The 16,565-nt window shown below is 38.6% G+C and overlaps 1 protein-coding gene across 3 annotated transcripts in view; it reads right to left on the reverse strand.

The window, feature by feature from the left end:
* FHIT (fragile histidine triad diadenosine triphosphatase) overlaps nt 1-16,565 on the reverse strand; it is a 1,417,053-nt gene that overhangs the window by 882,818 nt on the left and 517,670 nt on the right. Inside the window, exon 1 of one of the 3 annotated variants that reach the window (XM_047097253.1) lies at nt 5,317-5,395. The exons of the other annotated variants lie outside the window; for them this stretch is intronic. The gene's annotated coding sequence lies outside the window, so the exon portion shown is untranslated. Of the gene's footprint in view, nt 1-5,316; nt 5,396-16,565 lie in introns of those variants that run through there. 3 annotated transcript variants of the gene reach the window in all.

Raw genomic sequence — 16,565 nt, forward strand, 5'->3', positions numbered from 1 at the left:
ATCAGGCCTCTCGGTCCTCCAACTGCAAGAAACATAATTCAGAACTCTCTGATTAGTCCTCTTGATGATGCCTTTCTGGGCTTGGGGTTACAAAACAGTACTCACCACTATTTCTCCCAGCAGCATGATGACAACTCACTGCATGACCATAGCTCTTTCCAAAGAAATTTCTTCTCTAACCCTCTGTTGACTTTTAAATATGCAAAACACATGGAACAGACTCATGCTGAAATTCTGCAAATGCGATATTGTAGACCCAAAATAATTCTCTAATAGTCTAATCATCATGCTTACGTTGGGCTGTCAAAAAATAAAACATCTGAGACCTATTCACAGTAGAATATAAGACACTTTCAGATTCAATTCCTTACAAGAGTTTTTCATCTCTTTATGTTCAAGGATCTACAAATGCTCATTCAGCAAATGGGATAGTTGGGTCTTTTGACAGCTATCCTATAGATGCCTCAGTGAAAACTAAGACAAGAGGAGACCCATTCTAACATCCTGTGCATCCTACACATATATGTGTGTTTGTAGTTTAAATGCAGTTTCTCTAACAACTTCCACTATTTAAGAATGATATAAGAGCCTCAGGACTCCCTAAATTCAACAATAATTTCCAGCTCTCACTGATGACTGCTGATTCGGATGGATGGTCATCATTATAAAAGACTTTACAACCAACGGCTTACCTTGAGAATTTTCCAATTCATATGTTCCCAGATTAGAATAAATAAAACCTACTTGAAATATGTGGACTTAAAATAGCCTTTCAACATATTCCTCACACATTAAATTACTCTCAAATTACTAGCTATTAGTGACATTCCTGATAGTGCCCTAGATTTTTCAACTTTTCCAACAGCCCAGATGGTCAGAAAGAACTTTACCAAATTTGTATCATCATTTTTAATGGAATGATATTAAATATTCTTTTAATAATCAGCTCAGAGTTATATTGGAAGAAAACTACTTACCTGTATTTGCAACTAAGAGAATAATTACCTGGATAAACTAGAAAATTCCTAGTGTTTATAGTCGAAATGAAAAATAATATAGGGCCAAGGATGTAAAAATCATACATGTATATTTTTACATATTTATTTAAATCACAAATTGGGAAACATGGTATAAATCTAGTTACTTCTGTCCACATCCATTTGAAAGAATTCCATAAATTCCCTAAGACTAAAAAAATAATTCTCTAATAGTTAAGTCAGATGTCTAATCATCATCCTTATCTTGGGCTGTCAAAAAATAAAGCATTTGAGATCTATTCACAATAAAATATAAGACACTTTCAGATTCAATTCCTTACATGATTTTTTCATCTCTTTATGTTCAAGGATCTACAATGACTAAATTAATCAGCCAAAAAGTACATCTGAAGATCCTCTAACTAAGGGAACTTTACAAAAACACGAACATAATTATATTTGGAGGGAAGCTTTCTTTAACATAGAGGGAGTTGGGAAAAATGAAATCAGGAAAAAAAATATTTAGGGTTTGTTTTGATTTTGCTTTTATTTTTTAGGAAAATAATGTCACCAATGATCTTAGAAGATAGGGTATGAAGTTACTTACTCAGAGTAATTAAAGCTATGAGGGTAAAGACGGAGAGGGAAAAAAAGTAAAATAACTGATCATTTCCCTCTCTTCACCTGGCCTTAATTCAAATCAGAAACTTTCCCCCCTGCATGACTCCATTAATGGAAAAGAAACAATAGAGGAAAATGTGTATTTTTGAAGTAACCCAGAACATGCACTATATGGCAAAAACTGCAATGTTGTCATTCAGCAATTATGATGCTCTAGTTTATTTTTTAAATAGCTTCCAATTGCATGTGATCACAAAGTGGTCCTGGATACGGCAAGAGCTCTCCATTTAATGCAATGCACATTTCCCCCCAGAGCTTCCCTGCCACCTCATGTCATTCTTCCATAACCCTATATGGTGCTCCCCAGAAATTGCCTTCAGTTATGAACACCCAGGAAAACATCCCTGTGTGGAAAGGCATAGAAAAGAGTCTACTGTCTTTACTTTCTGCAGAAAAAGGCAAGAAATATTCCTTTCAGGGTAGTCATCCAATACCTGAGTTTTGTTTTTGTTTTTTGAAAGAGAGTGCATGCAGGGGAGGGGCAGACAGAGAGGGGGTGCATGCAGGGGAGGGGCAAAGGATCTAAAGTGGCTCTGTGCTGACAGCATTGAGCCCAATGTGGGGCTCGAACTCACAAAGATGAGATCATGACCTGAGCCCAAGTAGGCAGCTCAACCGACTAAGCCACCCAGGTGCCCCCTGAGTATTTTTTTTTAATGTTTATTTGTTTTTGAGAGAGAGACAGACAGACGGACAGACAGAGAGGGAGCACAGAATCTGAAGCAGGCTCCAGGCTCTGCGCCGTCAACACAGAGACTGATGCAGGGCTCAAACTCATGGACCATGAGACCATGACCTGAGCTGAAGTCAGAACTCAACTGACTGAGCCACCCAGGCACCCTACCCCCCTGAGTATTTTTAATATTCCCAGCAGGTAGTTTCATTTGTTTTTAGAGAGGATGAAAGTTCAAAGGAACACAGAGTAATAAGGGGTCTGAGGCTACAATTTTCTCCAAAGATAGCATCTTTTGATGTGAACTCCCAAAATTAGGAAGGGCCTCAGCAATGAGAAGTCATGTTGCAAGGGGGGAGGTGAGAGTCCCAGCCAAGAAGGGGTCTGCCCAAGGCCTCCTAGAAGGAAGAGACTGGACTCCAGTTCCCGGGATCCTCAGTGGAGGACTCTTTCTACTACCCCATTTTCTCCTTTGTCCTCTCCTTCTGGGCAAATGCACAAAGCCTCTGACAAATGCACAAAGCCTCACTTACAATAGTCCATTACTGAAAATAACAAGGGCTTGCCAAAAGAAGAAAAAGTTTGAGAAGCAGATTCCAATTAACTGTCTCTGATTGCTAGATAACTCGTCATTCTGATTCCAGCAATATGCGTTATTTATTTATATCTAACCCTTGTTCCCAAAATAACTTGATATATTTTGTAGAAATACATAAAATACAACTAGCTAAAAATAAATACAATGGAGAAATTATCTCAAAGGGGGAAAAAAAAGGATAGGAAAATCTAGTCTATTAAAATCGCCTATCCTAGGATCTCATGGAAAGGTCAAGGAAGTATCGATATTCCAAAAGGACTCTCCTAGAGAAACTGGCATATACCATGAAAGCAACCTATATAACTGATGGCTTAACAGCCAATATTGTAGGCAATGCAATAATAGTTTCCCATCAGAATAAGTTGGGGATTGAAATGAAATGTTAATAGGAGTTTACAGGGAGGGATGAGGCACAAAATTTCTTTTAAGGTCTTAATATGCGGGATTTGAGTTTTGAAGCAACTCATTCCTAAACCTTGCTGGATTGGGAAGAAAAAGAGAAAAAAAAATGGGTGGGACAAGGAAAGTAGAGGTTGCAGAGTAGGGTGAGCCAGAGGGAACCACGACAGGTTGGTGTCAACCTAGGCATCATTTATTAAAGAACTGAAAATAATTCATTGCATAATTGGAGGCTCAAAGTCACACATCGCTTGGACTCAATTGCACTTTTGTTATGTTATAATGCAATATAGTGCAAATCAATTGGCTCAGAATTTAAAATTAGAGCCCAATTACCTGTGGAAGGGAATCATAAATCCAACTTGCATTTTTCTAACAGGGTTAACAACTCATGATGCCAGCTTAAACTCAGGAAAATAAATTTTCTGGGCTTAAGAACAATTGTGCAAGGTATTTTATCACCCTGGTCCAGGGCACCAGGTTGAAAGACTGGGGATGTCAGCGTGCGGTGTTTGGGGGAGAATAGAAGCCTAAAGCAAAACAAACACATCGAGTGCTAACTGTTGCTGAAAACAGCAACTACATTGCCAGGAAGTCAGAAGTGGAGTACTTCTGGGTAACAGGCAGTCAAAATCTGGACACCTGTTATGTGGTGAAGTAGTAAAGGCAAAAAAAACAAAACAAAACAAAAAAAAAAAACACTCCTAAGCTTTCTTGTTCAGAAAAAAAAAAGGTCCCCTGGCACTAGAAGTGAGATGAAATGCTAAGGAAGAGGAGAAACCCAACCCCTCACTAACAGCTCGCCAAAACCAGACCTTCCTGAGTGAGGTCACACCTGCACTGAACCAGAGACTCCTTCCCTAGGCAGTTGGTTGACTTTTTTTTCAACTGGAAACATCTGGGGGAACACTGAGGGAAGAGGGTGAGGGTATAAAACTGTGGCAAGGACAGTGTTAGTATAAACTGGTACAGACTTCGTGGAGAACACTATAATACTGCATGTACATATGTATACCCATATATCATACATTTTTGACACTGAAATTCCATTTTCATAAAATTTGCTTAAGACACAATTGAACAAGGGTGCAAAGACATACATACAAGGTTCTTTGTCACAGCATTGCTTCCTACAGCCACAGTTGGAAGCAAACAAAATCCATCAAGGGGGATGATTTTAGCAAACTATATTTCACATATACGGAGTAATACTATGCTGGAATTATAGATGATGATGGAAAATTCTATGGACATGTCACATTGTAAGATAAAATAACAACAGTATTGGAGGTGTCAAATTTGTGTGTGTGTGCATTTGTGCGTATGGATGTGTACACGTGCACAGATGAAGAAGACAGTGTGAGGCAAAATGCCCCCACATATTAATCAAGGTTATCCCTGTGTGGTAAGATGATAGGTGATACTTAATTTTTAAAAGTAAAAATAGGGGCACCTCAGTGGCTCAGTCAGTTAAGCATCGGACTCTTGATTTCAGCTCAGGTCATGATCTCATGGATGTTGAGATTGAGCCCCACATTGGGCTCTATGCAGACAGTGTGGAGCTTGCTTGGGATTCTCTCTCTCTCTCTCTCTCTCTCTCTCTCTCTCTGCCCCTCCCCTGCTTGTGCTTTCTCTGTCTGCCTCAAAATAAATAAATAAACTTAATAAAATAAAATTAAATAAATAATATTGTTTCTGTGGTGTTGGGTTTTGATTTTTAATCTTATAAAATAGACAGGTATTCCTTTTATAGTCTGAAAAAATACAGCAGTTTCTGCTTTGGGTCTTTTTTAAAGTCAGGAGGATAGGAGGAAGAGCAGCAAATTAGAGAAGCGGAGATCATGCAGGGTCCTGGGGACTCTCACTGCACAAAGCACCAGCACCTATCCTGAAATGGTTTGTGTTTTCACACAGAATTCCACTGACTGGTACATTTCCTCGAGGAGGGGAAACAAATTACACCAAGACAGATCATTTGTCCCTCTTACCTTGTGTTCTGTGGGTCAAAATCACTCAGTCCATATGAGGCTTCTGAGAGCAAATAACGTACCTTACAGACCTAAAATATAGCAAGAAACCTCAGAAACGGCACCTTCTACACAGCACTTCCTGTTGTCTCTGTTTTCTCATCTTCCAAATGAACATGTGAAACTGTTACTTCACAAAGTCAATTTCTCTTTTTCAAGCAAATAAATTGCCAAAGAAATACGCTCTGAGAACACATGCTTCTCACTGACTCACTTCTGTACCTTGGTTTCATCTGGTCTGTGCAAGGGGCAGATAACTGCAAAGTGGGAACAGAGGACCTGGAAGGACGGTAGAGATCACCGCATTCAGTGTCCTCAGTTTGTTCCTTCCCCAGGTGAGCCAGCCAGGACTAAAGCGGGGAGTCTCATGCTCAGTCCACCGTTTACAACTTCCATTCATAATGCAACTGTAGCTTCCCTGTTCTAAAAAATCTTAATATTTCTTTAGCTGATGTTCACAGAAATCAGACTTTGGAGTCAGGTGCAAGATACAGAGAAAAACAGAGAGCAAAAAGCAGCAAATCTAACATAATACACCAGTTAGCTTTTCCAGATGCATCTGAGAGATACTTTCAACAAAGGAAAACACCTCAAACGCTATTTGACACAGGACACTCTTGATTCTGTCATATAAAAGGTTAAAAGTTCACGCAGGGCAAAGCCAGATGGGTCATTCGGGGACATTTTTTAAAGTTTTACTTTCAGCAGCACATAATTTAAAGAGGCTTTTTTTTTTTTGTATTTCTATTAAAACCTGACATATTCACTATAAGACATCTGGAAAATAAAATGTTAATAAGCAATAAAGGATAACATACAATTCAACCAACAGACAACCACACTTAAAATTTCAGTTCGGTTCCTTCTGGTTTCTTTTCCTTTTTGAATGCTTGAGATCTTAATACATACACCATTTCTACGTTATCTTTTCCCCCTACATTATACCTAAGCATTTTACCAAGACGTTACCAACTATTTATAAATCTCAAATACTGATTGTATTCCATGGTATGGATGTGCCAAATTTTTATTTAAAAATGTATATTTTTATACAATGTATATTGTATGTTTTAGATAATGTATATTTTTATATAATGTATATTGTATATTTTAGATAATGTATATTATCTAGGATTTTTCTACTATACGCTAATGCTATAATGAACATTTTGACAAATGAGCCTTGACCTTAAATTCTAATTATTTTCTTCAATTTCCTAAAATGGGGAATCACTAGGTAAAATAAACATTTTAAATTACCTGAAGTTTGTACCAAATTTTGTTGTTCCTAACAAAAGCATATAAAGGTATAAAGGTATTGGTGTTTTTTTTTTTCAGTAATTAAGCCATATTTTAAAAACTTTGTTAATTCTGTAGATTACATAGATACAGTTTTAATGTGAAACTCTTATCACTGAATAGTTTCATCTATTCATTGTTCCTCCTTAGGCATATCTACTCCTAAGCTCTTTGTCCATTTATCCACTGAGGAAGAACACATTCTAATTGATGGTACATTTTGATCAATGACATCCAATCGTGCTTTCTTCACTAAATAAAATAAAAATAGGGCTTCTTTCAAATTGAAGTACAGTTGACACATAATGTTACACTAGTTTCAGGTGCACAACACACTGATAAAAAATAGAAACTTTTTTTAGACATTTTTTAAAAATTATTTATTTTTGAGAGAGAGAGAGACAACGCTTGTGAGCCAGAGAAGGGCAGAGAGAGGGAGGAAGAGAAAGAATCTCAAACAGGCTCTGTGCTGTCAGCATAGAACCTGACACAGGGCTCAATCCCACAAACTATGAGATCATGACCTGAGCCAAAATCAAGAGTTGGACGCTTAGAGTTTACTCAACCAGGTGTGCCCCAAATTAGAACTTTTAAAGTAGGTCTACAAACTCGCTGAATTGACAAATGTGGAAGAAAACATAATTCCTGGCATGATCAGTTACAGGGTGTAGAGAAAATAGCAGAACATACTGTTTTCACGAGTATATTTTGTATGGGCTCCATTTAGTTAATGAAATGTTTCTGCAACTTCCTGGGACTGCTGATTCCAAGCATCAGATTAACAAACTGTTGAAAATCAAATGAAGAGCTACATGGCATTTCTCTAGCATGTGGCATACGAAAATCACAAACTGTCTTTTTAAAAAAGAGTGTGTCTGGTTCACATTGGTAAACTGAACAAACCCATTTACCTCCTTTCCCACTCAAAGCACTTTCTAAATGACACGAAAAGAGTACAAAGGTGTAAACCCATAACCACAGAAAGGATGAGAAGAAGCAATGAGACGATGAGTGATTTCAAGAAAATCTGTTGACACGTATTGTAGCAAAGGAAACCCCAGCCTAAAGGGGGGTTTCAGCAAAGGAGAGACCCAAGTCTCAGAAACAGGAGGTACAACAGAGGGTGGGAGTGGGGGGTGGTATTGGAAAGAAGGCATTGTCTATAGGTCAATATATGTAACACGGAGTGCCCTCCCTCCTGGCTCTCCATGTGGACTGGACTGAAGCCAAGCACTAGCTTCAAGGCAATTAAAAAAAAAAGTGTCAGGGGGGCCTGGGTTGCTCAGTTGGTTAAACATCCAACTCTCAATTTTGGCTCAGACCATGATATTACAGTTTGTCAGATCAAGCCCCACCTGGGGCTCCATGCTAATAGCACAGAGCCTGCTTGGATTCTCCCTCTCTCTCTCTCTCCCTGGCCCTCCCCCACCAAAAGAAATAGAAGTAAACTTAAAAAAAAAAGAAAAGAAAATACAAAGATCTAAAAAAAAGTTTCTGGGGAGGACTAGGACACTTATTATGGGTGTTTAAAACCTCATTCTGGCAAGTTGGGATCCCCATCCACAGGCTCTAAACTTCAACCTTTTAAACAGGCCATTTATAAGACCCATCAGTTAAAAATAGCTCTCAAATAGGGGCACCTGGGTGGCTCAGTTGGTTAAGCGCCAGACTTTAGCTCAGGTCATGATCTCATGGTTCGTGGGTTTGAGCCCCGCTTCAGGCTCTGTGCTGACAGCTCAGAGCCTGGAGCCTGCTTCGGATTCTGGTTCTCCCTCTCTCTCTCTCTCTCAGCCCCTTCTTGGCTCACGCTCTGTCTCTCTCTCTCTCTCAAAAATAAATTAAGAAATTAAAAAAAAATAGCTCTCAAAGAGTCTTTCTATGGCCTCATTCTTTTATACACAACCCCAGATCACCAGGAATCTAATACTACAAGAAAGGGCACCACAAAAAAGAGCATGAGCAAACAAAACAAAAGAAAATATGACCCTGAGGAAACAGTATAGAGAAAAGATACAACCTTTAAAGAAAACCTATTTAATATCCTCAAGAACAATTTGAAGAGATTTGGTAGCTACACAAGGAAAACATTTAAATTATATTTTAAAGGAGCAATCCAATGACAAGAAAGATCTCCTGGGAATGATATGATTTCCTAAATAAAAGTTCCATACAAAGTTTGATGGCAAAGTTGGAGAAATCTCCAAGACTATTGACTAAACCCACAAATAAATGAGAAAAAAAATGAGATATATAGATGATCAGACCAGGAGTTCTAAGAATAGGCTAATAATATGAGTTTCAGAATGAGCAAAAAGAAACTGAAGTGGAAAAATTATCAAAGAAATTATATTAGAAAATTTCCCAGAGCCAAACAGAGACATGAACCTTCAAAGGATAGGAATCTACTCAGTACAAAGGAGATGAAATGCCAGAAAACTGAGGTTAAAAAGAAATTCCTAATAGCCTTCTAAAAAGAAAAGAAAAACAAACCAACAAAAAGGTAGCCTATGAAAGAAGTAAGGATCAGAGTGACATCAGATTTATCAGCAGCAACGCTGGATGCTAAAAGGCAGTGGTAAAAATGATTTTGAAGTCTATACCCGAAGTATCAATTCTGTTTGGAAGCAAAACTTAAAAATTACAAAGTTGCAAGGACTCAGATAATTCACCTCCTATTCACCCTTCCTTGGAAAATTGCAAGCAAAATTTGAAAGTAAGTAAAAACAAAAACAAAAACAAACACAGAAAACCCGTTAGATCCAGCAAACAGTGAATCCCACCCTGGAGGGCACTGGGCGAACCTCAAGCTAATTCTATACAGCACATCTACGGAGGAACACCCTGTGGAAATAAGAGCAAATGCAGCTCTACAAGGAAGGAGAACAATAGAACCTCATAGTAGAGGCGCTTTATGAGCTTTGAAACCTTGAAGATGATGCAGGCACATGGTTAGGAAAGGCAAGAGGATACCAGAAACCCCAGTGGAAACAAACACAAACAACTTTATAAGAACCACGTGAAATATACATTCCACACACTAAAAGATGGAATGATTTTGACAAAATGAGAAGGGAAGAGAATCCATTTGAACCTGACTCTGGGCACAGTCTCTTTTGAATATCACAGGAGATTTGACACTGTAACCATAGAGAACACTCAGGTCTGCAGTAAATAATTTCACAAAGTCCTAATTATGCAAATCCTTTTCATTAATTTCAACTTTGGAAAAATCACAAAGACCATGCTGGTGACAGCAAATGTAAATTAAACTTGGCAATGCAAAAATAATGGTAGAGCTGCCTGAGGATGGAAAGTGCAAGAGGAAGACTATTAAAGAAAAGAGTATGAGTGCTTGTAACTCATCTGCCCACGAGGAGGTAAGAGATCCTGCCCAGATTGATGAACCAATAAGGGGAAGTTTAAATTCGATTTAGAAGTGGCAAGAACAATGGGAGTTGAAAATAATGTCACATTATAGTGGGAGAATGTGGAAAGGTAAGTGTAAGTAAGCGAAATCCTTCTGTTTCTTAGAAGAAAATCAGTAATAATGGATAAAACAGATAAAATATCAACTCACGATAATGAGCTAAAACCAGGAATGAGTCATAGCGTTGCATTTAGTGGGTGCAACCAGAGGGGGAAAGGGTGGAGTAGGGAGCCATTACTTTTTATTATAAGTATTTCTAAATTATTTGATTTGTACTATGTGCTGGTTAATGTTTTCCATTAAAAAAAAATTATAAAAAGAGCAAGTGCATTGTGAGCCCTCTTTTACTAAAAGCAAAAAATAAACACTTTAGCCTGGATAAAATGTTGTCTTCTGAGTCTCTGGACAACTCTGGAGGAATAGTAAATTTCGTATAACTGGGTTTAGTTATAATAAGAGAGGAGCAAATGCAGTGCACGGAAATGAGACACATCATTATTCCCAACAGAACAATTAAGCTTTCATTAGGACTTAATGACAGGATGACATTCTAGGGTTTGGAAGGTAAGCACATCCCCTTCATTATCAAATCAAAGAATATCCAGTATTCAGAGGCACTTTTTTCTTTATCTGGATTTGTGTGGATTCTGCCTCCCCGCAAGCCCCTTCATGACCCGAGATAAAGATGGAAATCAAAAGTTCCCTATTGCTAACTGCATGTGCTCTCATTTCCTCAAGACTACTGCCTCCTAGCCATTTCATATTAATATCACCCAATATGGACAGCAGGTGCACATTCAAATACCCAGCTAGGTACGTTTCCCAGGATGTAATTTTGAATGGGCCAGTTGTTGGATGTTAGCGAGACACGAGTGATCCATGTTTGGACTCCCATGCCCATCTGTCCTGAAGGCCTGGTGTTCATGTTATTTAGAAGAGCCTGGGTAAACTTACTATCACACCCTGTGTTTACAGAGAAGGTTGGTTCTGAGTTCAATTACAATCCCTAGCAGTTTAAATGATAGCTGCTGTGCTATAATCTAAAATAAATTGCTTTTCTCGAGAAGGCATGTAAGCTTTTGCACTGCAACTTAGCAGACCTGCTAGTTTTATCTCATCTGAAATTCAAGCAAAGTACAAAAGCTGGGCCTCTGAACTCCTATGTTTCCCTGGAATGGCATCCTTCTACACTGTGGGAGCTTTCTGTATACCCATAATACCTATCCTGGAACTAGATTCCTGGGAAAGCAACACTGTATTTCCATTTTTTTTTTTTATGCAAGTGATCCCTCTGCATTTGTTTTTGTTTCCTACATGCAAGCCTCACACTTCGCTTGGGCTCTGTTGAAAGAACTATATTACGTGGGGGCAGGATCTATTGTCCCTGTTCTCATGGCTAGGAAGCTGATCCGCCAAGACAACAAGTGTACAGACATAAGCACCCAAATAAACCGGCTACCACTGCAACTCTGTTTAAATTCACCTCCTTCCCGCCTCTTTACTGAGAAAGGATTAAAAGGAAAGAAAGTTGGCCAGTGCTCAAAACCTGAAGTGGAAATTCTACTTTCCCGTACCCCTTACCTTCCTCTGTATTTTCCCCAGAGGTCCCATAGGTTGGAGCTCACAACTTCCTCTCAGCACAACCAGACCCAGGGCCTTAGGAGGGGCACAGCTGCCTCAGCGCTTCGCTGATGGAGATGGTTTCTGATCCCTTAGATGCCTTTCCACAAAGGCAATTGAAAGGTTTCCAACGTTCACTGCGTTCTTTCAGATTTAACAAGGCAACGTAATTAACGCTGTCGTTTTTCCACCACTCAGCAAGAGAAAATTGCCCTTCCAAAAGATTTTTCACATGTACAAAAATAATCCATTAATATTTTTCCCTTTCAGATTTTTTTTTTTTTGAGATTGAGAGCAATTGGTTTGGGGTGTGCTTTGGGGTGGTATGTGCTCAGCATTTCTCTGAAAGGGGAAACTTCTTTATGCCTACCAAAAAGAACAGCCAGAACAACAACAACAAAAAAGCAAAATGAACACTTTAGACCAATTCAAATTCACACTTAGAGCCACTGTGAGAGCAAGGAAGTTCGATTCCTTTGTATCATAAGCATACAGCCAAGCCAAGGGAGAAAATGAAACGCTCCTCTTAAATCATGTGAATCCTGCAGTCCTGTTGCATGAGTTCTGTTATAACCAGAGAGAGACAAACTGCACTGGTTCTTGACCAGGGCTCTTAGGGGGGACTAGGAAATGTCCCAGTGATGGGCATGGGGGTGGGGGGTGGCCACAGGGCAACATGTAGGGAACATGCTAAATGCTGCTCAAGGTTCTACAATGGGTTATCTCTGCAAAACGAAGAATTATCTGTCCCAGGATGCCAGCAAATTCCCCCTTGGGAAACACTGACCTCAGTTGAGAGAAAGTCAATGATGCAATAAAATAAAATAAGCTCATTGCCCTGGGTCCCTCGTTTTCTCATTTTGCAGAGGCTGGGCTGTTGGCAGTGACTAAAGGAATCATCCAGTAGTTTAAAGAAGGTAAGTCACTTATTTTTTTTTTAAGTTTATTTGTTTATTTTGAGAGACAGCACGAATCAGGGAGAGGCAGAGAGAGAGAATCCCAAGCAGGCTCTGCATTACTAATACACAGCCAGGTGTGGGCCCGAACCCATGAGCCTCGAGATCATGACCCAGGCAGCAATCAAGAGCCAGAAGCGTAACCAACTGACCCTCCCAGGTGCCCCAACGGTAAGCCACTTATTAATTCAGCAAATATGTATTAAGTTCTCCCTACCTACAGTGTAATTAATGTTCTACATATATCACATCATAATCTTCCCTTTTAGGAAGCTTAAAATGCCATTTTATCCATACAGTTCTTCCTAATGCTCTCAGTTATAAGTAATCTGTAGGTAAAGAGAGAGAATAGCCTATTAGTTAGGGCTGTGGATACTGGAGCCAAAGATTCTTGGGATCTAATCCAAATTCTGCCACTTACTAGGCTCTGACTTTAGACTTGTTGCTTAATCTCACTGTCTTGCTTTCCTCCCTGGAAAGTGGGGATGATATTGCTGCTCACCTCATAAGATTATTTTGAGAATTAAATGGACATATTAATATAGTCATTAGAGAGGTGCCTGGGTGGTTCAGTCAGTTAAGCGTCAGACTTTAGCTCAGGTCATGATCTCACGGCTCGTGAATTCAAGCCCGGCATCAGGCTCTGTGCTGACAGCTCAGAGCCTGGAGCCTGCTTCCCTGGAGCCCCCTCTGTCTCTGCCCCTCCCCCACTCATGCTCTGCCTCTTTCTCTCTCGAAAATAAATAAATATTAAAATATATATAAAGTCATTAGAACAGTGCATAGCACATGGTAAGGGCTCAAAACATATATATCTTTAGAAAGTGTTTAAAATATATAATTTCTATTGAAATCATTATTGAGATAATTACAGATTCACATGCATTTGTAAGATATAATACAGAGAGATCCCATGTACATTTTATCTGGTGGTAATACTTTGGAAACCATAGTATAATAGCACATGAGGATACTGACATTGACACAATATACCAATCTTACCCAGAAATCCCTAAATCTACTTTACTTGTATTCATTTCAGTGTGTGTCTGTGTGTGTGTGTGTGTGTGTACTAAGTTTTATACAATTTTACAACTTGTGTAGGGCTGTCTCTTTTACCACTACAAGGAACCCTCATGTTGTGCTTTTATTTACCATACCCACCGTTCTCTTGTTCCCCTCTCACTTCCATCCTTAAATTCTGGCATTCACTCTTAATCTATCCTCCATTTCTAACATTTTGTCATTTCAAACATGTTACATAAATGGAATCAAAACGTATGTAATTTATTGGGACTGGCTTTTTTCACTCAACCTAATTCTCTGGAGTATCACCTAAATTGTTGATCATACCAATTGTTCGTTCCTTTTGATTCCTGAGTAGAATTCCATGGGTACCACAGTTTACCTAACTATGTATCTGTTAAAAACATTTGGGCTATTTCTAGATTTTGGCTGCTATGAGTAATGTTGCTATGAGTATTTATGTACAAGTTTTTATGGGAACATGAATTTTCATTTCTCTGAGATAAATGCTCAAGAGTGTAATTGCTCACTCATATGGTACTTGAATGTTTAGTTTTATAAAATAAAAGAAAAACTGCTAGACTGTTTTCCAGAGTGGCTGGGCCACTCTCTATTCTCACTAACACGATGAACCATCAGTTTCTCTGCATACTAATAATTGGTGTTGTCATTATTTTTTATTTTAGCCACGCTGATAGATGTGTGCTGATATTATGGTTTTTAGTTGCAATTCTCTGGTGGCTAATGATGTGGAGCATCTTTTTAGTGTGCTTATTTGCCATCTGTATGTCTTCATTGATAACCTATCTGTCCATGTTTTGTGGTGCCCATTTTCTAATTGGGTTGTTTGGGTTTTTTACTGTTATGTTTTAGGAGTTCTTGATATATTCTAGATAATAGTCCTTTGCAAAATAGGCAGTTTTCAAATATCTTCTTCAAGCCTGTAGACTGTCTTTTCATTTCCTTCACATGGGTTTTCAAAGAGAAAGTTTTAATTTTAACGAGGTCCAACCCATCAATTATTCCTTTCATGGATTTGTGCTTTTCTGGTCAAGTCTCAGAACTCCTTATCTAGCCTTAGATCCCAACCATTTTTTTCTGTGTTTATTTTTCTAAGGTTTTAAATAATTTTATATTTAAGTTTATAACCATTTTGAGTTAATTTTGGAATAAAGTAGATGGTTCATTTTTTTTGGCCAGTGCTAATTGGATGTCTAATTTTCCACTACCATTTGTTGAAAAGCTGGGCTTCCTTCATTGAATGGCTTTTGTACCCTTGCCGAAAGTCATTTGATTATGTGTATGAGGGTCTACTTCTGGGTCCCTTATTCTGTTCCATTTTGTCCTCTGCCACTACCACATTGGCTTGACTAATACAGCTATACAGTTATCTTTAATATTAGGTAGAGTGATTCTTCTCATCTTATTACTCTATGTTATGATTGTTTTGGGTACTACAGGGCCTGGGCCTTTACACATAAATTTCAGAATAAGCTTACTGGAATTTTGTTAGAAATTGCATTCGACCTATGGATCATTTTGTGGACAACTGACATCTTTACTATGTTGACACTTTCAAGTCTCTTCATTTATTTAGGTCTTCTCTGATTTCTGCCACCAGCATTTTGTAACTTTAATAATACAAATCTTGTACATGTTTTGCTAAGTGCATATATATCTAAGTATTTCATTTTCTTTAGAACCTTTGTAAATGGTACTGCATTTTAAATTTGGGTTTCTACCTATAGAAATATTAGTATATGTACATGCAATTGATTTTTGTCAGTATCTTGTGCCCTTGCTGAACTCATTTATTGAGCTTGTGGATGTGGTGGATTATGCACTTTTAAAGTATTAAACCATCCTTGCATACTTGGAATAAATTCCATTTGGGATTCTTTTTACACATTGTTGGATTTGATTTGCTAATATTTTGTTGAATATTTCTGTGTCAAAGTTCACAAGAGATATTGGACTATAATAAACCTTCCTTCTTCCCTTCCTTTCTTCCTCCCTCCTTCCCTTCCTTCCTTCCTTCCTTCCTTCCTTCTTTTTTTCTTTTTTGTGGTCCTTATCTTGTTTTGGTATCAGGATAATACTAACCTCATAAAATAAGTTAGGAAGTGTTTCTGCCTTTTCTATTTTCTGGAAAAGATTGTGTAAAACTGATGTTGATTCTTATTTAAATATTTAGTAGACTTCTCCAGTGAAACCATGTAATCCTGGAGTTTGTTTTGGGGAGACTTTTAAGTACTAATTTAATTTATTTAATGGCTCACAGGGCTATTCAAGCTGTCCATTGCACCCTACCTGAGTTTAGGTAGTTTATGTTTTGTTTTGTTTTTTAATTTTATGTATTTATTTTGAGAGAGAGAGAGAGAGAGAGAGAGAGAGAGAGAGAGACCATGCAAGCAGGGGAGGGCAGAGAGAGAGGGAAAGAGAGAAAATCCCAAGCAGGCTCCACACCATCAACACAGAGTCCATCATGGGGCTCAAATTTACAAACCATGAGATCATGACCTGAGCCGAAACCAAGTCGGCTGCCTACTTGCTATAATGTCTCTGGGCAGGTGAGAGGCATCTGAAGCCTGCAGAAAAATTGATTTTTTGGATTCGTCCATTTGCTGTAGCTGGGTCTCTCCTACTGTTCTGCCTGCCAGCCTCAGTATCTCTTACTGGAAAGGAGAGTCTCAGGTTTAATGGGGAGGGAGAGCATTTCCTCTGGCCAATTATTTTTGGTGAAGCTTTGATTAATCCCCTTGCTGGTGGTGTCAAACTTGTTTGATGTTGCTAGAGAGACCCTCATTCAACCAGGGAAAGAATCAACTTCTCTGGGCTTCCTCCTGTCACTAGGTTGGGCACTGGGAAACACCTGGTCTGTG

Source organism: Lynx rufus, unplaced genomic scaffold, assembly GCF_022079265.1.
Source record: "Lynx rufus isolate CCGP_SWC_20201006 ecotype Redwood Valley unplaced genomic scaffold, mLynRuf1.p SCAF_4, whole genome shotgun sequence".
NCBI lineage: Eukaryota > Metazoa > Chordata > Mammalia > Carnivora > Felidae > Lynx > Lynx rufus.